This window comes from Anser cygnoides, chromosome 6 (assembly GCF_040182565.1).
Source record: "Anser cygnoides isolate HZ-2024a breed goose chromosome 6, Taihu_goose_T2T_genome, whole genome shotgun sequence".
In the NCBI taxonomy this organism is placed as follows: Eukaryota; Metazoa; Chordata; class Aves; order Anseriformes; family Anatidae; genus Anser; species Anser cygnoides.
Window position 1 is genome coordinate 28,299,135 of NC_089878.1, and position 23,376 is coordinate 28,322,510.

Consider the following 23,376-nt stretch of genomic DNA (forward strand, 5'->3'; position numbering starts at 1 on the left):
TGTTTTAGATTTTTTTTTTGCTGTGAGGCTGTAATGACAAAATGAAGCCTGGGGAAGCATGCCCACAGCCAATGGGCTGGATGAGCCAGAAGTTGGAGTCGATGCCCCAGATGGTCCTTTCCAGCTCTACACTTGATTGCTTACAGTCACTGATGGCTGTGGGATGGTCTCAAAATTAAAATACGGTCCCTTATTTATACTAACCAAAATGCAACCATAAAAGAAGTCTCTCTTGTTTAGTTATCTGGACTGCTGCCGGAGAAAAAATGAACGAGAGGTTTCCTTTAAGTCCACTGAGCAGAACCTTGCAACATTCACATCCCTGAAGGTGATATGCTCTCATCTAACCAGAGCATCTGCTCATTTATTGTCCCCAGGAGTCATCACCTGGAATTGGGAACATCAGGGTTTTCCTTGAGCATTCAGCATTAAGTTGTTGGCAACTCTTCACCGTAACATTTTTTCTTATCTAATGATAATTTGATGTATGAGAAACCTGCCGAGTGAAAGCATGACCATTATGTGAGCAAACAATACGGCAGTATGTCCAGTATTATCTGTGAAATGTATTTCAATACCTGTGTGATTAATAATGGATTTGGAAGCACAGTGAAGTATAAATAATCCAAAGCAATATGCAAACTTCTGTGAAGGAAAAGGGATTAATAGTAGAACCAAGTGAGGCCCCGGAACATGCAGCACTCAAAATAAACTGGCCAAAATGTAGGATCGTCCCTCAATGTAATTAAATAATAACATAACACTCACAAATCAACAAGCCAGTGGTTTTCTCTGGTAACTATAAAACAAAAAGAATCAGCAGCAGCCTAGTCGCTTCTTAATTATACCAACCACTTCAATAGGAAAACCCTATAAGGGTTAGGAAAAAATTGCTGTTCAGGCTGGGCAGGCTTGCTCTGCTGCATAGTATTCCAGGGAGGGAGTTTGGAAGCAGACGGAGCAGTTCTGTGCTACATATTTTGGTCTTTTTACCTAGCATATAGGACAAGAACAAATTTTTATTTTTTTATTAGTTTTTAAATAGGGGCATCAGAGTTCTGCAGTCTTCCAAAGGGGACTTGAGAAGAAATTTGACCTGTTTATTACCGGAAGACATTTACATAAACTTTGCTCCCTTGCACACTTGAGCTCCTCAGAAACCCCGTGATCTTTCTAGCCCAAAAGTCAGCCCCAAACGCTTGCGCCATGCCAAGTCTTCCTGCACTGACAGATGCGGTCTGCTTCGCGGGGTGAGGAAGTATTATGGGATGGCACGGCACGTTTGCTAAACAGTTTTCAAACACGTCATCGCCGAAGACGTTTTAAATACCATGAATTAACCGAGTGCACGGAAGAGCGGGCTGTTCGGAAATAAAACTGACACTGAGAAAATGGTGCCAGAGATCAGAGAGGATGCTGGTCCCTTCCCTGATTGGCAGCCAGTAAGATCTAGTGATTAATTGTTAGCTATTTCTTTAATTGTCCTGAGTGGAATGAATATGCTGGCTTTGCATGCTTCTCTATTCCTTGATTTGATTCTTTTAACACACGCACTGAAATCAAGGTCTGAATTCAGTAGTTGCAATTTAAAGTGTAAAAAAAGTTGTGTGATAAAATGGCATTCTCACAACTAAAAATTTTTTTTAAATTCCCAAGTATTACCTCAAGAAAAATCTTTCACTGAGTTAAATGTTATTCATTAGAGGAAAAAATACATAGTACAAGAGTAAGTCCTTGAAATGAAAACAGTCTCCTAAACCCACAAACCCAAGCAAATCAAAAGACAACTTGTTCACAGAGATAAAGGGGGAAAAAAAAAAAAAAAACAGAGAGGAACGTTCTTCACAACGACTTTTTTCATTCTCTCGTTTTAATCTAGTATCAGTATCAAGAGCTGAATGGGGAGGGCCTTTGAACAGCACCTGCATGGGCCAGCAGTGAAGGTCACATACCAACCTACAAATCTCTCCCCACTGGCACTGGAGAGACAGTGTTACATTCCTCCCTTTGTACTGACAGCAAGTGGCTTCAGGTCCATGTCCAAGTCTAAACAGTCAGGAGCTGTAACCCCATCGTAACTTGGGGCTTCTGTATGTAGCCAACAGCAGGGAACAGAGCTGCAGGATCCCACCCTCCCGCACACCTCGCGCATCTTCCTGCAGTTCAGCCCCTTCCCTTCCCCGTCAGGGACCTCGGCCACCGCTCTCCCGGGCTGGCACCGGTTTGTTGGGAGACCTGTGCAATTAAGTGTGCAGAAAAAAAAAAAAAAACACAACAAAAACAGCTTCCAGCAACTGTATTATAGAGGGCTGTGGGCTGGAGTAGGGGAATAGGTTCCTTTCACCAGGTTCAATTGCATGAAAGCCTTGGAAAACTTTCTGGCAGTTTGCTGCAAGGTTATTGAAGCGATTGCTGCATGCTTCAGTCCCTTCCCTCTTCTTTTTTAAGCAAAAGCTTAATGAAGGCAAGCGGGAGAAAGAACTTTCTGTCACCCTCGCTGACCTGTTTTGACTTTTAAAAAGGAAAGTGATAGTGTGGTGGAAGGGTATTTTAACCACTGCTGCAGTGTCACTCAGCAAAAAGAGGAACATTTCTTCTAGAGCCTTAAATTACAGGCTGTGGCATCCCAGAAACATAGAGGGGAATTGCTAAGTGCTTGTCCTACCAGAATTACTCTGCAGCGGTACACAAAATGGGTTTCTATTTTGCTTTTTAACTACATTGAAACTCACCACAGTAAATCCCCTTTCCAGGGAGTGTTGGCAAGACCTCAGGTGAAAAATATACACTGTAGTACTCTACTTTTTTTAGTTAAAAAATGGTATAATTTGAGGGCAATAGAATGTATTCTACTTTAAAAGAAACGTCAACAATGAAGAGATTAGTTCATATTAATATTTTGGAGGACTTTATAACCGAACAGAAATAAAGGGAACAGGATTTTAATGGGCTCCAGCACAGCTGCTTTCAGTCCATGCTGCCTTAGTCTGCCCAGGCTTTTCTTGTAGGGGACTGCACAGAAGATGTGTGCCCTGGGAAAGGAAGGGGACCTGGAGCAGACCCTGAAGAAGCCATGAAAGCTGTTGTGCAGGAGCGAGGGCATGGATTTATTATACACGTGTGAAGAGTTATAAGCCCTCTTCAGAGAAGGCCAGCTGAAAGAGTTACACGCGCTGCGGACAGTCCGTGCTTAGCAAGATACCATTGTGGACCTAAAGCCTGACCTTTGAGTGCTTGGCAATATCTGAGAGATAACACTTATTCTTCTGACAGCCATTGCGCTGAGAACTTTTTACCTCGAGCAGGCATTGTGCTCACACAATGGATGTTCTCGCCCAAAACATCAGTGCGATGACGTTTATTATGGGCTTGGCAGTCCCGTTACAGAAACACAGCCAGAGCTGCCAGTCTGTAAAGGAGAGACGATCTGCATGCTGCACGTGTGCTAGAGGCACTTGTTCCAGCCCTGAGAGGGCACCGTGCTTAAAGCTCGGTGCACCTGTGGCTGCCCTGGCCGCTTTGTGCATATTCAGAGACAAGGCCGTTCACCTTGAGTAAGGATCGCTGGAGCTTCCCGCAACTCCGGCCCTTTCCAAGCAACTGGTTTGTTCTTGGAGCTGTACTTTTACGTGGTGACTTACAGAAATGCTGCAGCATGTCAGTTTAATCACGCAGTCCATCTTGCCAGCCGTCTGCAGCTAAAGCCCTCTGTAATCTCAGTTATATATTAACACATACGTATTGGGTATTAAAAAGATTGCAATCCAAATAGCAAAACCTCCTTGCGCCACAGAGGATCTTGAAGACCACTAAAGACCACTTTAAGTTAACAGAGTTTTTTGGAAGCGTTTAGATCATCGTGCCACAGGAAACCACAGAGAAAACCAAGATCAATGGAAAAGTTTAAATACAATTGTACTCCCAGAAATACCATCCACTTCCCAAACCTCACGGAGGTACAAGACAGCTGCTGCGCAATGTTTTCTATACACCCCTAACAGAATTAAACATGTGGCCACACATAACTGTAGAGCATCAAAAAACCAAGCACTTGGGATTTCTAGCTGCATGAACTCCCAGTCAGCTAATGAGAGGCTCACAAAATAGGCAATAACCCAGAGCTGCTATTTTCAGATCTTGATGTTGTGTTTTACTTGGAAAGGTTTAATATATAAATATATATATCAATAGGAAATGACACAATTTTTTCCTTGTGACGTTCTTCATCCCAGTAAATTATATACAAATATTCTACGTGCCAAGACTTTTTCAGGCAAATTCTGGCTCATCAAAATCCCAAATCCTATCATTTAATTAATATTACTCAAATTACCCATTATGCAGTGGGTGAGGTGGCAAAGTACCTAACGTCATCATGACATAATATTGTCAAGCAGTGTTGTGACAACTTTTGCATTTTAGAAAAAAAAAGAGCTTAGCCAATCTTATACTGATTGGATTGACAGCAGATAATTATTGGGTAGTCAGATAAAATTCAAGTGCATCCAGAGGAAACTGAAGTAGGAGCAGCAGCCATTAAAATAGCTTTAAAGACAGCAGCGACTTCCCAAGTTGTTAAATAAGAAATAACATTTATCTTCCGGACATTATTGACAGTTGTCTTTATAATATCAACAACCATATCACATCATTAGAGTATAATGCTTTTCAATATTTCAGAAGATATAAATTAGGCTTTCAAGAAAGGTTCGTGACCCTAATTTCATCTTCTCCAAATAAATCCCATGCAATGTCCTCAGAGCAGATAATGAAGATCTACAGCTCACCTGAGGAATCATTTAAAAGCCCATTAATCATCTTTAAAATACAGTGTGGTGACATGTATTACCAGATTGTCCTTCTAGAGAACTGTATGTAAGATATTCCTGGCATGCAGAGATTACACAATACTGCCATCAAACCTGGTCTGTCTTTACTGGAAGATGTGGAAAGTGGAATATCAGACTCAAGAGAAAAAATCTTTGATTTGCAGTGTCCCAGGATAACAGTCAGGGGAAGCCAAACATACGAGGAGAACAGAATAGTTGAGATAAGGTTGGCTTAGGAAACAAGACATACAACATATGCATACTGTCCTAATGGGAAGAGAAATATTTGTTGTGAACCAACACGTGTAAAAAATAAAAAAATAAAAAAAAATCATTACCTCGATCAATCTCTGTCTGTGCAAAGCAGCTCTCAGCTGCTTGAAAACTCCTGTTCATCAGGGCTAGAAAGGGGCCCCTCCAAAAACATTTAGCAATTGCATAAATAAAGGAAACATTAAGCATGGAACAGAAGCTGACTTATTTCATTTCATCGAAACTGGACAAAATTAGTCATAGTACAAAGCAAGTTTCTAAAGAGTAATGAATGACTTAACATATTTGAAAAAAAATCCAATGTCAATTACAAAATCTCTTGAAATTAATTCCTCTGTAACATTAGTTTTCTTAAAATTATCTGTTTCAACACTTTTCCTAAGTTTATAGTTAAATGCAAAATCAGCAGCAACAGGCTTGTTTTGAACCAAAGTTACGTTTCAGTAAAAAACAAAACATGGAAATTACATCCAATTACAGCATTATTTGCCCCCACCTTTAAAAAAATATTAGTAGCTGTTACTAAATACCAGATGCTGTCAGAAGTGATGAAGATGTTAATTTTTAGTCCTCACCACTTCAGATATCATCTGATATTCAGTTTCTCTGACAAATGCAGATATTTATGAACTGACTACAGCAATCTTCCAGCACTGGAAATTGGTCTGCACTATATGGTGGTGACTAACAAGTTGATCGTGATTAAAAGCAGAGTCCTGTAACTAAAGTTAGCCTTGTGCTTAGCCGAGGGGCTGTGGCCACTCAGACTTTCAATAAGACATTATAACTTTCAGTAAGATGAAAATTATAAAATCAAATACTTCCAAGCTGAGGTATTCACCAAATTCCTTTGCTGTATTTAGACAGTTGGCTTCCTCTGTCCTTATCTGCCTTTTTATAGGAATTTCTGTTCTCTCTGGAACCCCAGGTACTTTTTGTCCAACCTTTTCTGGTGAATGTCATCCCAGTTTACTATTCAGATACAGTAGACTGTAGTCTATTCAACATCATTTCCCTCTGGTCTTTGTGTATTTATGCTGCGTGTGTAATTGATACCAGGTTTCTGACAGAGATGCAAGTATTGCTAGTAAGACACTGAACGCAGGGTAGTCAGGATCGTAACAGGAACGAACCCAAAAAGCAGCAAGAAAAAAAAAATAAAAAAGAAAAAGGAAGGTGTAACCAGTTGGTATAAAAATTGATGAAGGAAAATGAGAACCTAATCAGACCTTCTGTTTTTGCCCAGAGAAGGTGATCGGTGACTACACAAGGAAATGCTTTGTGGACTTGGAGGAAAAATCTTGAAGACTCATTAGAAGAATGAAGAAGAATTAGACTCACTGAAGAACATTACACTGCGCTTGTGCTTTGCTGAATCATAGTTAAGTTTTACAAAACATAAATATGGGGTTGTGCTCTCAAATCATTTCTTTGTGTCTACAGATACCACTTGAATGTAAGTAAACTACAGAATTAGTGATTTTCCGTTTTGACATTGTCCTAACTCCAACAGTTTTTTCAGTGGTCTTGAATTATTCTGGATTTTCACAGGTTCTAACAACAGACTATCTCCAGGTTGGAATTATTCTTTCCTTCAGATAAAATATTATAAAACTATAGGAGCAAAATGTTTTTCATTTATAAATGAAAAACAAACAAAAATAAACAAACAAAACAACATAGAAAAAGAAAACCTCATACAGAAATCAAACAGCTGAGCTACAGACTGGACACATGAAACTTGAAGGACCATTATTCAACAACATGTTTCTAACTTTCCCAGAAGTGTTACTTGCTGTGGTCTAAAAGTCAAACTCTTTCATTTGCTGAAATCCACTGGCAGTCCTGCCTGCATTCAGGATGCCAGAACACAAAACCTTAGGGCAAGAGGAAACAGATCTCCGTGAAGGTAACGTTGCTGTCTGATTTCAGTAGAAGTCTTTTTGCTCCAAAACATCATTTAAAAATTGTCTAATGAATTATACACAGTAACTGCTCATCACTGAGAGATGGGAAAGGTAACATTTTTCACCAGTGATGACAGGTTCCCATAAACATTCTGTAATTTAGCTAGGTATCAGCATGGCAGTATTACAGAGGTAGACAGAAAAGATGTCCCAAAAGCAGAGGCCGTGCCTAAAAGCTGGAAGTCAATGCCTAAATTCTGATTTCCTGGTGTAACAAGCACCTACTACTCAAGCTGAGGCTGCTTGATTTCTTGATTTTTTTTTTTCCGGAAGACCACAACAGACTCTGAAGGAAAGCCAAATTTCAGAAGATGGAAGAAAGTAACAACCAATTACTGTATGTCAATCTGACGATCGAAAGCTTATACTGAAAAGAAACGTTACTGAACAACTGAAGCGTATGCTTTTATATGAAGAGGATGACAAACTCTATTTAGCTCCTTTGTTTGCAGATGGAGGCTTGCTATAATTTTTTTTTTTAAGTAGCCAAGAGTAAAGACAAAATGACAAGTCCAGTTATTCAAATATGATAATGGAAATCCTGACTTTCAAAAGCAAAGAGAAAACTGAGTAAGAAATATATAAGCTAGAGAGAGAAAGTCACAGACTTGATGAGCTAGAACTGGTGACAGAGCTGTTAAAAAAAAAAAAACAACAACAAAACACTAAATTCCTCTTTGTACTCTGCATGATCAACTGCAGCAAAGAGCAAACCTCCTCCTATAATATCTATAACACTTTTAAGAAGCTTAACTTACTTCATTCACATGTTCAGATGCAGGTCAGACATCAATCAGCTCATTTCCTAGCTTCGTTTTGATTATCAATTAGTCAAAAATCAATATTAAGGGCTTGCACTTTTACTGCTGGATAAGGCTCTGACGCATGGACTTGGAAGGAGCAGTCTGGTTCACAGGTCTGTGCCTTACTATGGCTAACAGCCATACCTGATAATCCATTTTAAAAGTTGTGTATTTCCAGCTCAAAAATATTACGGTTTTAATAAAAATGGGGAAGGAAAGACATAAGACTGTCACTGCTGTGATAGGAAAATATGAAAACCTTATTTTCAACCTGCATTCATTCATCCATGGCCAGTTCTTTACTTATTGACTCCTAGCCAGTACTGTCCTTTACCTTCCCTTGTTCCTTCTGTCCCTGGTATGCACTCATGATACACTGATGGACAGCAATTGCTTCATGAAACTGAAGCTATGGGGAGAAGCTTGAAAAGCCAGCTTGGTAAACTCTGCTTGTAATTCAGGCTCCCTTTTCTCTCCCCATTTTGCACTGGGGCATTTTGGCACTGGTTGCAGCAGAACTGTGGTGTGGCACATGGGAAGGACATGGGACTGTGGCTGGCTGGGGGAAGGATGTCGACATGTGCTTCATCTGCTTCTTTCTGAGCCCCTCTTCCTTCCTTGGTCTTTTTTATTTCTAGGTCCTGTGTGGAGCCAGGAGTTGGACTTGTCAAACGCTTGTGTCCCTTCCAACTCAGGATATTGCATTATTCTACGAAAAGATCTTTTCGTTGCTGCAAGTCACTTTGCCTAACTTGGCTGACTTCTAGGATTGATTCTTACAATTTCTGAATTACAAGATACATATTTCTTTGAATAAAATTATTCTTAGACTTTCCGTTTATCAACATCATTTCAGAAATTATTACATTTCTGGTTGGATCTAGAGGCTTATTTATATTTTTTGTTTTTCCTCTCCTGGAAACAGGAGTTCCAGGTAGACATTACATCACTGACAAATCGTTTTTATGTCCTCAATTTCATATTTCTGGCCTTTTTAGTTCATTGGACTTTATTAATACTTTCAAATACAAGCTAGTCTTATTGACAGAACTATTTGTGTTGATGGTGTCGGCTGATTTCAGCTGGAACAATCCAGGATTTCCTAACCCAGTAGTAATATTTATGATATTTTCTTTCAAAAGTAGTACTTGATTTGCTTACAGAAGCCAAGTCTGTAACAACAGCAATGCTGGCTGGTTTGTTGGCCTTTGGGGAAGAATTGCGTCCACTCTTCTGTGTATGAATATCTGGGATATACCAATATGAACACGTGCATTTCTATGCCAGGAAATTATGTTTTCCTCTAATAATCCAATTCTTAGGAGAGAGAGAGAGCTATTACTACGAACAACAGACCAACACAGGAGAATATAACCAATTTCAGGAAATTTCCAAGTTGTTGGAGACTCTCAGCATCATCTTACCACCACCCACTGCGTTCAAAGCCTCTTGGCATAACTTATGCCTGCATACAGTGTCTTCAGGCCCTTCCTGGATGCCCCAGTGGAGGCAGAGGGCCAGTGGAGGCCCCTGCCCTTCTTGGTCTTATTCCATGACGCGGTGACATGCTGCAGCAGGTAGAACTCCTGAGGGTGCACTGCCACGCACAGCCTTTGTGAGCCGGATGATCCAGCCAGGAATATATGCTAGGCCTAACAATATATAAACCAAAACCATCGCCCTCCTCCCATAGCTGTCACCTTGTACTAATTTGAGTCCTTATCTCTCAAAGGTGAATTGGAAGAGGCAGTTGCCTCATGGTAGCGGGGCCTGTAGGACAAGGCACATCATCTGTGCCGCAGCAGCAACGTGAGCGAGGTACATCGTGACCATGTCTACAAGTAAGGCATTTGTTGGAAAGAGAGCGCTGAAAGCAAGCAGACCTTGGGGGAAGAGCTATGGGAGAAATTAAGTATTATTGCAGGGATGTTTTAATCAAGAGATTAGCTTTGCTTTGTTAAATAATAGAGCTAAAAGTTTTTCTTTGCTGTGCTCTGTTCCAAGTGCATCTGTTCTGTTGAGGTAGGGAAATCTTCGCGGATATCAGTTCAGCTCCTTATAACACCAGTTTGAGGGTGAAAAGTAAACAAAAGAGACTCCAGAGAAAAATATAACTATTTCATAAAATGTTCTCAGCTCAAAGCAAGATGGTTAAAGCAATAGCACATCTAAAAGAACAGAAGTCTGTTCACTGCTTAACGCTCAGCTTCATTCAGTTTCTGTTTTCCCTATTGGAAAAGGAGGCGAAGGAGGGTTACCTACAGCAGCTCTGATTTCCCTGGAGCAAGCCCGGGTCTGCAGTCACACAATTGCTGCAGCATCAAGGCTCTGTAGTATAGGTAGAGGCGGATATAAATACATCTACACCCATACACTGCATTCTCATCCAGGGGGGTCTCTCTGGCAGCCGTAGCACGTGTTCTACAAATTATGTGCAAGCCTAAGGGTTTCAAATAATCCAAATACCTCTTGTTTTTATCCGTTTCAACAAAATTAGTATGGCCTCTAAACAAATCCACAAATCTAAACAGCAGAAAGCAGAATGTATATTACTTAAAGTTTATATACAACATCATCAAATAAGATACAAGAGAGGCATGTAGGAAACCATGTTAACAAAGTGAGAAGCAACATCAAAACCCACTCTTCCTTAAAAGTAGCCTCAGTGCCAACATATTTCAAGATTGCATTTAATCAGCACATTGTTTTTTTCCCGATTCTTGGGGAGAGGGATCACCTCTTTTTAAGTGTTTACAGGAACCTTTTTTCAGTGGTGTCCCAGTCTTGGGCAGAGTTTTCATTTGTTACTATAATACAACTGCATAATAGCAGTTGTTAAAAAAAAAAATTACATTTTAGCAACGACTTCATGTCTAACTCAGTTGAGGATGAATCACTCTCTATTTTATTGGATTTTGTATCCTTACTTTCTACCAAGTTCACCAGCTGGCAGGGATTACAAAGCAAGTAAGAATTTTTTATGGGGAAGTACAGAAGTAAAGGAGTTCAGATTCTGAATGAATATCTCTGAAGCTAGGAAATTAAACTGAAACAACAAAACCAGAATGAACCTCAGGGGAATTAGGTGTCCAGCTGTCATTCATTTTCTGAATTCTCTATGCTCAGGCTAGACTTTCAGAGAGACATTTTTGTCTTCACATTGGTGAGTAATGAACTTAGGGAACAAATTTCATGCGTTCATGCTTTGGGGGACAAATGTGTATATATACGTGTGTGTGTATATATACGTACAAAAGCTGAAAGAACAGAGCTGATCTACAATCTCCCTTTATGTTACTAAGGACACCCCATGTCTGAAAGACAGGAAATAAGGCAGTCTCTGATCCTGGTAATTTTGACCATTTAGCCATAAGTAAGAAATATTTTTAAATCACACTTTTCAAGCCTATAGAAACACAAGTACCTTTTATGGAATTTTCTGCTTCTGGTGGTTGAGCCAGCATTAACAGAGCCTCATACTTCATTGGTCCACTATTATGTCAAATGCCTCTATTTCTTTAGTTCTTGCAGCACACTGTATAACTATGGAAGAAAGTTCATCTTTTCTATGTGACAGAAACACTAAAACCCATATCCCTTAGGACAATCTTTATTTCTAAGATTGAAAGATGACATTTGAAGATGTGATGAGAGACAGATATGTACTTGTCACTGAGAACAGATGGACTCTCATCACCTACAGCCCATTCATGCTTTGGAGTATCACATTTTTGTAAGGTTTATGTTTTTTAAATTTCAAAGCTATTGGACCTTTCTTCAGAAGAACCTTATCATTTTCCTTCATTAGGCAGTCTGTATGACCTAAATGCATCACATCCAAAAGTCATCAAAGCTACATTGCTGACCACACAATCAAGATGTAGGATCCAAGAGTTCAAGGTATCTGCTCCAGAGAAATAAAGACATTTATTTTTTTTCAAGTTTTTAAAAGAGCTTGAACGGAGATAATAGCCCTGTAATGCGGCAAGTAAACTCATAATAAGACCGTACGAATTAATTTTACACCGAAGAAGTAAAGTTTTTTACTTCTTAGAAAAGAAAGTTTTTTTCTTTTCTAGGTTTCTGAAAAAAATCTCCCCCAAATAATACTGAAAATACATCGGTTACTAATAAGAAACATTAACAGACAGCTGGTATTTTATGTCTGAATTTTCACCAAACCTTCAGATGTTGTTAGGAAAGAGTCTCAATGTACCCACAGGTGAGAAACTTGGTATGAAGGTAAGTTGAATGCCAGAATAAAAATGCATCAGGTTGGTGCTTTTTAAAAACAAAAAGCTTTTGAGGCTAGTAGCAATCTTTTTTGTGGTAGTGGTATCTTTGGTCTGTTTTCTTGGGCTTCTGAGTCTGCTAGGAAGTATTCCCCTAAATGTTAGCTAGATAGATATCAGGACAACTTTCTGGCAAAGCATGTAAGCTACGTTAATATTACTTGTTTCTAGAATTTAGCAGGCCTCTGCATGGTTGCACAGAAACAGAAAGGTGCATAAGAAACTGCCGACCATTCCTAAGCAAGGGTGTCCCACGCAAGCAGCTCAGCCACCTCTGCGTCCTTCAGCCTGGGGGCAGTGGGTGGCTCAGGTACAGCAATGGAGAAATTTCCTTCACAGCTGGAAGAAACCATATGTCTTATGCTGGCACAAGCACAAAAATTTGCTTCTGTCTAAATACAACATTGCTGATGAACGCTCTGGACTCCTCAGCCTAGTACCAACTAGTCTTAAATTAGCTGATCGGGATCGGCAGCTTGGGCTCCATTCCCAAAGGTCTGCAAACAGAATAAGGGCTAATGAAAAGATACCATGATTTTAGCCTCTCTGTGAGATTACAGCAAAAAGCAAAATCAGTGCCACCTATAAAGCAAAATTCTTGAGATTTAAAAAAAAAAAAAAGACAAAAAAGACAAAGAAAATGTGATTATTATATAATTACATATATAACGATATCTACTGGACCACTAAAGCTAATTGCTGGTCAATATCTGTAATACCAGCCATAATTCAATGAAGTCAAATGCAATCAAATATTCAATACCACTTAGCTTTTGTACAGTACTTTTCATCCGTGCTGTTCATCAGCACCTAGCAGTTTATAAAAAAAAGAGTGTTTCATTATCACATTTTAACAGGTAAAATGATAGCTTAGACAAGAGAGAGAAAGTGACTTGCTGAAGGTCATTCAACAGGCACAAGGCAGAGCTGGGAACAGACGACAGGTCTCATGAATTCCTGCCCAACGTTCTCGCCATCAGATAGCACGGTCCTTCACAGTAACTCACTGTTCGTCTGCTTTTTCAGCAGCCTCCCGCAAATTACATTCCTTACTCTAAATATCTGTGTTCTTGTATATTGGAGGAGATAATTACTGGTAGCGTGCAGAAAACCTAGAAGGTTTCATCAGCAGTGAAAGTGGCTAAGAAATAAGTCAGTCTTAAGCTACTAACAGGTAAAACAAATCTCCATTCCTTCCTCACTTATTAGAGGCAGAATAAGGTCGCAGAATAAGTTTTCACTAATGGCTTTGATCTCTACCTTTATCATCTCAAGGCCTGAATTGTAAATTAGCACTATGGAAAAGCAAACAGTGAGGTGGACAAGAGTTGCCTCAAAAAAACATCAAATGGATTGCCATACATTTCCAAATATTCAAAACCAACACGTGATTAGACGGCAAGAGATTTCTTCCCCCGCCCCATACAGACACATGTGGAAGCTGATTTTTGGAAATCTCCATAGGCATTCTTTGACAGGTGTCGAAATAAAAGTTACCATTTCCTGCTCCTTAAGGGCTCTTAGAATTAGGCTTCTAGCCATAGGCTTATCTAAAATCCGTGGAATCCAATTAAAACTGCACTGAAGTCTAGACTGAATTATCTTTTCATGGACTATTGGTAGCGAGAATTGGAAGTTTGCATTGTGCTTCTGTTTAAAGCATTTATTGCTGGTGAAGTGAGTTAAATTTCATTTTCTGAAGTGAGATTAGATTAATGGACATACACCAAACAACAACAAAAAAACAGCACTTGTATTTCAGTAGTATTGTGTGGGTTTTTTTTTTCTTTTTTCGGATTTCTCAGTTATCCCTTTACGATTAGTCCTGTAGTTGGTTTCCTTTCCTTGTTTCAATATCCACATTATGATGGTTCTTCCAATACAGACACTATGAGTACCTCAATTTTGTTAGTGAACAATGAGGTTATTTGCTGAATGACTAAATGGAGGTCAGAACTGTCCTCTTGCATTGTCATAGTCCGTGTAGATTTCTTATCTACATAACTGGAATACTTCTCCAAAATTTAGGCTTTTACTTGTATTCTGGCTACTATGTCCTAGAATCACATCCCACAGGCCTGAAATAGAATGAGGTATGGCTGATTTTACTGTACGGTCTTCAATAATCACCAATTTGTCTCCTCCATTATGTGCTATCATGGGCAACTGTTCCTATCATTCACTGTACATGTTGTGGTACTCCCAAGTGAAGTCACTAATGGAACAAACTGCCAACTATCAGCAATAGTTTAGGAGCCAGGGAAGTTCTGTTTGCAAAGTTCAACAAGTTGTGCCCTTCCTTCACTAAGCGACTCCGTGGAAGGGATGATCCATTGCCAGATTTCAACATACAGTGGAAAAATCATGCTCCTGATGACTTAAATTCGTTGAAGAGTCTACAGTTTTCATTGCAAAAGGTCAAGCTACACCCCAGCTGAAAGACTGTGTCACTTAAATTCCCTGAGCATTTTAACAGAACGATTAATTTTCACTTTGCTAAAAAACAGTCAGGGCTGCCCCATATGATTTTTGTGCTCCTACGTCTCAGATACAGACATCTCATTAAACAAAGCAGTAACAAAGCAGTGAGATGTGGCCAGTAAAAAATAAAAACTAAAAATGTCACACGCATTTCATCCAGAAATCCCAATATAGTTCAGTCTTATGAGATCCTGGGGAGACTGCAAGTGTCATTATAATCATTTTACAGGTTCTGGAAGCTAGTCATGAAAAGGTCATTTTTCTTGCCAAACTTTTCACAAGCACTGTCAGCACTGGGAGTACAAGACAGCTTCCTCTCCAGTCCTCACTACAGAATTACTCTCAACAACAGCAGCATCTGAAGCAACATTTACAAGTTACCATTACTTAAAAATGGGGTCCACCCTTATTTCCAGATTTCTACAACTGTTTAATCTCTAGGACATACTGCTATGTTTATCATTGATGATTTTTATATTTATACATATTTTTAAATCTAGGGCTGACAGAGATAGAAAAGCTGAATGTCAAAGAACAAAAGCAAATACTCTGGCAATAGCCAAAATCCAGGGCTCTTCAAAGGTACCTCATACTCAGAATCAGAAGTTCTTCAACAGCCTTTCCCTTCAGCCATGTCAAATCAACCTGATTACTTCCAAAGTTATATAAAATATTTTATAATATATTACAACATAAAACATCTCTCTGACAGGGAGACAGCAGGAATCACATAGAGACAGGCTATTTCTACTCCTGAAGCTTTCATAGTATTAAACAACTGTGTGTAATTCTGTAGGGAGGAGAAAATTATTTTATAATAATATTTTCCAAACTACTACAATTACTTTAAAAAAGATAAGATCTGCCATTTCTTAATTATGAGCACATGCTATTTTTTTCATGAAGACCTAGAGATAGTCCAGATTTAAGACTATAAAATTTAGACCTCTAGCTTTAAATATTAAAAGACAGACATAAAACCCATCACTAATATTATTCGTGGGTGAAGAGTGTTTACCTGTTTACCAAGTCAAGTTATTATGGGGAAGGAAGAATACATCCCTCACTGCTGCCTGAATCTACGTGGTATCTGCAACAGTACTTCTGGAAGCAGCATTTTAAAACGCAGAAATGAAGCTGATGATCACAGGAGCATGAAAAATACACTTATTCACTTGACTGAAATTTATGAAATGTGTAGCTCCATTTAGCATACCACCAACATCCCACATGTAGACATTTGCACATGGGCACAGCAGTGAATAGTACATGCCTGCCTGGAACCTTCTCCCTTCACTAAACAAACACTTCAAATGCAATAATATCAAAAAAAAAAAAAAAAAAAGGGATATCATTGACATGAAACCCCTGAGACACTAATCAAATGGATAACAAAACTAATTTATTAACAGGTATACAGCAATTGCAATTAAAATACATGCCTGGAGTAGAAAATAATATCAATAGCTGAAAATAGATGCTTTAAGATATGCATTATCTGCCTATTCTTAAGGTATTGAGTAATATCTGACTTTATACTTACACAATATAATTCCTACCTAGATAGCCCAGCACTCAATAAAAACTAATTTTGGCTCCCACACTTTTTAAGAGGGTTTGAATTAGTTTTTTCTGCATTTGGAGGAGAACAGGTAAGGGCCAGTGAATACAAAGGAGTGTGCTTTTTCCCCATTTAAATGTTTTTTATTTTGCCATTCCTGTTTTAAGGGATATTTGTCAGAGAGCAATGGAATGCACATCCTTTGGATTTGGTTGGGTAGCTATAGGTACTGACAGATCACCTACCTGCCTGTTTTTTTTTGTTGTTTTGTTTTATCACAGATGCCACTGCAATGAACAGACACAGTGTATACACACATTCTCAATTCTGTGCCTTCTGCTTGTGGTTATGAACCTAGTTTGGGTCAAAGTCAAGGCAGATTTTGGTTACACACTGTGTCTCACAGGGAAAGGTACTGAAAACAAACAGGTGAAAGATCACGTACAGAAGGAAAGAGCAAAAATCCACCTCCATTAATTTTCTAATCTCTCACTAAAATCTTCTTTAGAAACATTTCTGACAACAATTTATTTATGATATTACCTTAGAGTCTTTTTCATCTTCCATTGGAAAATGCAACACATCATTCCCATAAATAAAAGAGAAAGATGAATGGCAGGATTTTGTCACTGAAGGAGCCACTGACACTCTAATTAGTAACCCAAGGATTATGCTTAGGGCGGATGAATCCCCTATAGTGTGAGCAGCATTTTTCCCTCAGGAAAGGAAAAAGTTTAGGTCAGCCGAGGAAAATCAAGGAAGCAGAGAAAAAGACAATTATACCTCCTCTTCTCCTCCTCCAACGACAATCTGGGCATTCCCAAGCTGGGTGTTGGTCTCAGCACATGCCGGGAGGTGTGTGCGCCCGTGCACTGCGCGATGCTGCCAGGAAGGCGAATGCCTGCTCCCCCAACAATTACCCTCTGTTAATATTTGATATACAGCCAAAGCTCCTCTGTGCAGAAAATGAGCAAACCACCTATGAAAAAAAAATAAACTGCTTTTCAAGAACATCCATCACCATAAGGGGCTGGTTTTCTTGTCCTCAGACAACCCTGTTCCTAAGGCTCCTGGGTTGCCTCTGAATTGAAGACAAAAACATATTGGGGGTTCACTGTGGGGTGTGATCTGTTTTGTCAGACTCGTTCATTCATTCATTTTCTCTCTCCTGCCCAGCACAGGGTGCCTGACTGTGAAACCAAGGAACGACTAAACTGACCCATATTGCTGTTGTGACACTAGTAAACTACACATATTAATACCGCTGCTTCTAGCGTGGCACTAATAGTTGGATTATTAGTGGCTGAACAAGCAGGCTTAGGCAGCCTTTATTAGGCTAATGAACAGATTTTTCCAACCAATGTCCCTAATCACCGTGCCTGCCTGCAGTAAAACTGCATGAATAACTGTTAAACCAGATACAATTAAGGTCCTCACTGGGATTAGAGCTACGGAGCGGCTGTTCCCAGGCACCTAGATCCCTGTTTCCTAATTCTAGTTAATAGCAGACCTTCTGCCTGCTTTCTGCCTTAAGCCAGTGAAGGAGAAGCCAGGGGGAGGGAAGGGGGAGAAAACCCTTTGCAGAATATCAGATCCTCTCTCCTAACCTTTCCTGGATGAATAGAGACGGATTGTGAATCATGCAAACCTAACATCTTCTAGAACAATGAGGCCCTTCAGGGATAACAATAGTACTAATCATAATAGTAGGCAGCTCCAGCCCCTTTCTATCATGTGCAAACAGTTGGGGCAGAATATGAAATTGCTTTAGAAATAGATACTGACTCCCCCCCCACCCCCCTCCCCTTTCACTTGCCTACTAAGAATAGCCTAATTTATTCATGCTTTTATTTGGCAACAGAAACTAGGCTGACCTGCCTCCCTTTTTATTCACACAGATAAAAGGGCTTTGGCAAAAAGGCAGAGGACACTCTCTGCATTTAAAGGTGTCTAGTGTTGCTCTCCAAAGGAATGACAGAATGGTTACTGCTTCTTTCATTCGTCCTCCTCTGCTCTCTGGCCTTCATCTCTTTTCTCTCCGACTTTCTTTGGGGCTGTTCATGCCATAAAACTAGGTTAAATCTGGGGCGGAGGGGAGGGGAGAGAGTAAAAGAAACTCAAGTGCCTTCAGCATCTCGTTCAGAATAGTGTGGCACTGTGCAGCCACAGAGGTCCTATGTGTAACTCGCCGTCCTGGAGCTCGGGGAAGAGAGCGTGATTTAGAGATTTTGTTGAGAGTGTGTGTGTTTGGCATGGGGGCAAGGGGGGCTGGAAAAGGGCTTGCATTAACCCTTCTTTTATCTCTGTACAACGAGCGCTGCTGCTCAGAAAACGCGACTCGTTCAGGAAACACCTCACACACAAAATCGATCAATGCGAGGCAGCCTCGCTGCACACATCCTGCTTGCACCTTCACCGTGTGCTCGCAGCGGAGCCCTCCCAGGGAACACTGGCAGCCGAGCTGTGCACTGAACACAGATAACGGCCAAGCTGATTGCTAGGTACAACCACGGGCATCTTTCGAGCTGGACAAAACGCCGGTGTATCCAAACAGCGCTTCAGTGCCTGCCTGCGCACCCACTTGGGTGAGCAAAAAGCAGGGTTATCTGTCATCAGATGGGGTAAGAGGGCTTCTGTCTCGGTGGGTAAAGTTCAGATGCTCCCTGCTTGATTAGCAAAACCTCAGTCTAAATAATATATTTTTAAAAACCTATCAGAGGTGAGCAGCAGCGTGTTTTGGCATTCCTGCCGGTGCTGCAGAAAGGCAGTGGCACTGCCCGACTGTCGTGCAGGGAGCGTCTGCAAGAGATAGCTGCAGCCACAGCCACCCGCAAAGCCAGGTCCTCCCCAGGATACTGGAGCCTCACCTTCGCCACACATTTCTGCCCATAGTGATTTTAGAAGTGTTTCAGGTGTTCTTCCTCACGGTTGCTGCTACATCTGAGGTTCCCTTTTCTCTTGAGTTTATCTAATTGTGTGCAATACGTTGTATAGAAGATGATCTCGAAAGTCACATAGAGAGGAGGCAAACTAACAGGCTATGTCTGAAAAAACAAACACCTAGAAAGTTGATGTGCAAGACCAGATATGAATTTTAACAATGTCTCCTGCACTTTTAAGATCAACCACACCCACCACAGATTGATACTTGCATAGCTTGACATCCGGCTCACAATTTATAGTCCTAATTCATCACCCAAGTGGATGATTTTGTTCCTTCTGCACCTTTGGACTACCTCTTTTTTCAGCTATGCCAAAATAAATATGAATCCAGCAGATATATTATGGCTTACTCCACTGAAGCTGAGAGCAGAATGTGACTTGTCTTCTTCTCAGATGCATTATTAAGAAACCTAGTGAGAACACAGATTTTCCTGCTCTGTTATCACATGATAAGGTCGAGTTGATCTGCAAAGTGAAACCTTTCAGAATTTTATTTGGCAGTTTGCTTTAAAACATCAAGTGGTAAATGGTTTCTGCTCTATTTCAGTTCTCATGAACACAGTTCTTTTACGACTGAACCCTTCAACAGGTTAGCAAACATTGTCTCTCTGCCAAGACATGCCATTTCTTTTTTTGTAGAATACTTCTTTTCTTCATTCCTCTGCCAACCCTTTTCTCCTCTCCACACACTGCTTTCAAATTGCCAAGACATGATCGTGTGCTTTAAAGTTGATTTCGGAATTACTTGGCATATCTTCTTAGCTTTCATCTATTATTCTATCTGGAAACACAATAGAAAGCTTTGACTTCTGAGAATTTTTTAAGCACCTCTTTTGAGAATCTATCAAAGTGCTAGCTACCACTGATATTGTATAAGAAACTAGATTATCAGGATTCATATTCTCTTCCATATACAGTTGAGAAAGGTTGAACTTTCAAAGCCAAAATCCGGATTTAATCTCCCCACAAAGCTCAGATATTGGCATCTTCTTACCACGCTGAAAAACGAGATGTGAGAGGGAAGTCTTGTGCAAGAGTACATACCCTAATCCACTCCAGCATTGTCCAGGAAGGGTTCCCAAGTGGAAAGACACCTTCTAACCATACAAAATGCATCAGATCAAGCATCCAGAGTTTTGAGTCCTTTAGAAATCTATTAGCAGGGTTAAAGCCACATCTCATCTGACCTGTTTCACTGATAGCAAAACACCACTCTGTCACTTTCCTCACTGATCAAAAGATCCTTCCAGTCCTCAACTCTTTCTGGTAGCTCTGTATAAACGCTGTGTCTATTATTTCCACACATATTGTAAATTTGAGCCCCAGTATCTCAGGAGTTGTCTTCCTATCTCTCTACTCCTTAGACATCCAATAATCATACTTGCCGTTTTAAGAGTCAGCACATACGTGGTAGCCCAGAATTACCTGGGTTTCTATCATTACCCCAACCTCCTTTTCATGTCACAACATTCATGATAATGGTCTCCACTTTTAAGTGTGACCAACATTCGTTCTTTGTTCATAGATGCAGGACTTTGCATTTAGCTGCATTTCAGAGTGCTTATTTCTGCTACCATTTTGTGTCTCCCTTAACTCTTCAGAGTGAAAACTTTTGGGACAGTCACTGTACCGCTATGTGTGGCTGTGATGTCTAACACAACAGCCCTTCTGTCCTGGTAGTTCTTGAAGGTTGTCTCTTTACTTCACTGGCCACCTCCACATGCCATTCACACAGCTGCCCTTCAATGGGCTGCTTCTTCAATGTCTTTTAGTACTAGATGCAATCATACAGCCATCTAATCTACATCAGCCACCACTTGTCCGTTTACTGCCTCCCTTCCAATGCCTTGAGTTCAATGCAAAAAAATGTTTATTTACATAATCTTTTGTCAGACATGCATACTTAAAGGCTAACATGTCCACACTGCACGAAATCATGAGCTTGCTTTCCAAGCCTTCCCACTCCTACTCTTCATAAGAGGTTTCAGAAGCACCTACAGAAGTCCAAAATACCTTTTCTGTAAATATAACACAGGGTGGCCAAACTCAGGACAACCTTGGAGCTGCAGACGCATCTACTTACGGGCCAAAGATGAATAAATATTTCAGATGTACCTGTATTATACAGCTGGGAGTTATAAGACACAACCTGGAACTGAGGTGCTCTCTTCAACCAGTTCCTTCCATAAATGCTGTCAACCAGCCTATCCTATGAAGAAAGGACTCAAACGAGGTTTTGTATAGTGTCAGACGCAATCTATCAGCAAAAACAATTTAGGCTTCCCTGTGTAGATGAGAATCCCAGGATTTTAGAATGAAAATCTGTTTTAATGCTCTTTTGACCCCCTTCCCATGGGCTGTTGTTGCAGGTTGGGTGGGATCAGTGAAGGGCCCAATGCATGACCTGCAGAACAGTAAAAGCTCTGCAGGTTCAGCAACTATTCCTAGCAGTAGGGAGTCTATACTTTCTCCAAATTTGTTCAAAAAAAAAAATAAATCACCCCAAGAGTACAATATGGAGAAAACTAACCTACTTGAAATTTACAAAAAGCATCTAAGTAAAATGTGACTGTGTTAATTTTCCCCAGAAGAAACATATAAATCACTTGCTACCACCTGCTGTCTTCCGCCACTTGAAGGACTGTGGATTTTAAATTCATCTCTGCAAGTTTTTCAAAATTCCTTAGTATTTCATCCCTCAAACATTTAATTGCCTCTGACTGCCTTCAGGAGTTGCACGGGAAGAAAAGCCGTTGTGCAAGGCAGCTGGGAGATCTCAGGCAGTTCCAACTTTTCCCAGTTAATTCTATAGCCTGAAAGCAAGCCAAGATCTTGGATTAACACTAGAAGGGTGAGGATTGTGGCTTCAGAGTTTGTTACAAACAAAAGCACATTGTCAGTGTATAGCATCAAATGGTATTTCAATGAACCAACCTTGATACCCTGAATACTTGAGTGAAAGCATACCATGATTGCCATTTATTTAGGGGCATCAGCAAACTCTGATGTTGTTGCAAGCCCATAGGGAGCCAGGGCATTTGTAATTTAGCAAAAACAAAAAAAAAAAAAACAACAAAAGCACTATGCATCCCCCCCCGCCCCACCAAAATAAAAACCCCCAAATTCCCCGCACTGCAAATGAGACCAAACAAAAAATTTACCTTACGTGGGTTAGTTTTTCAGGACCTTGCAAACAGGACCATAATTAGATTTGTGAATATTTTAGTCAAATTATTGTTTTTTCTAATCTTGACATGTTATATATTATGTTTATCTCAGAATGCAATAATAGTTCCCCCAGCTGCTTTTTCCTTAAGATGGCAAGTTAGCAGTCTACCTACTTTCTCCCTGACTCCCAGAAGTCTTAACAATGTGTAAATTCAATGTGGGCCATATGCAGTTTATTTAACCTCTCCAGGTGTTCTGGGAAAGGACTTTTAGCCTATTGCTGATCTAATTTCATCTTCTGTCTTCACCTTTTCCTTAAAACCACAGCAAAACTAATAACTCAGCCTCAAAGCAAGTCTTCAAAGTAGCTTGTCAATTTTCCTTAAAGAAAAACTGAAGAGATCAACATCCTTTTTTTTTTTTGTATAAACAACTTGAAATAGGGATCTAAAATGAGTACAGTATTAAATTTCTGTTTCATTTCATGCTCAAAGTGCATGGAATAAGTTTTATGGTAATGAATGCACAGTCAGAGATTAGGAGTGCATCAGCTGAGGAGCTGAACACAGCTCCCATGAGAACAGAGACTAAAAAAAAACAACCTCTGAATACGGTCTTTATTATGATACTACACCTCTAGACCATCTAATTTATGACTTGAGTGGAAAGATTTATGTAGTATTAGTTCCAGATTTCATTAGACTTATGCATAGCTATGATAAGGATGTGTACATCTCTGGAAGTTTGTCAAAAAGTCTATGAAAATTCTTCCTAGTGAATTCCCCTGTTTGCAGACCATGTCTGACATGACGGCATCTCAGGCAGGCCATGTTCTTCTCTTGCTTTGTACTTAGAAAGCAAACTTGGAAGGTAGAGCTGTTTTTTGTTGTTGTTCTGTATGTGCACAGTGGGATTCCTCTAAACTGGGATTTTAGATGTTTGGATAATGTAATTAATAAAATCAATACAGTAACAATATGAAACAAAGCAGCAAACTAAATTCAGCAGTGTACAACGCATCTAGCTTGTGAAAAATGTGACCCAGCAGAAACCTGCCCT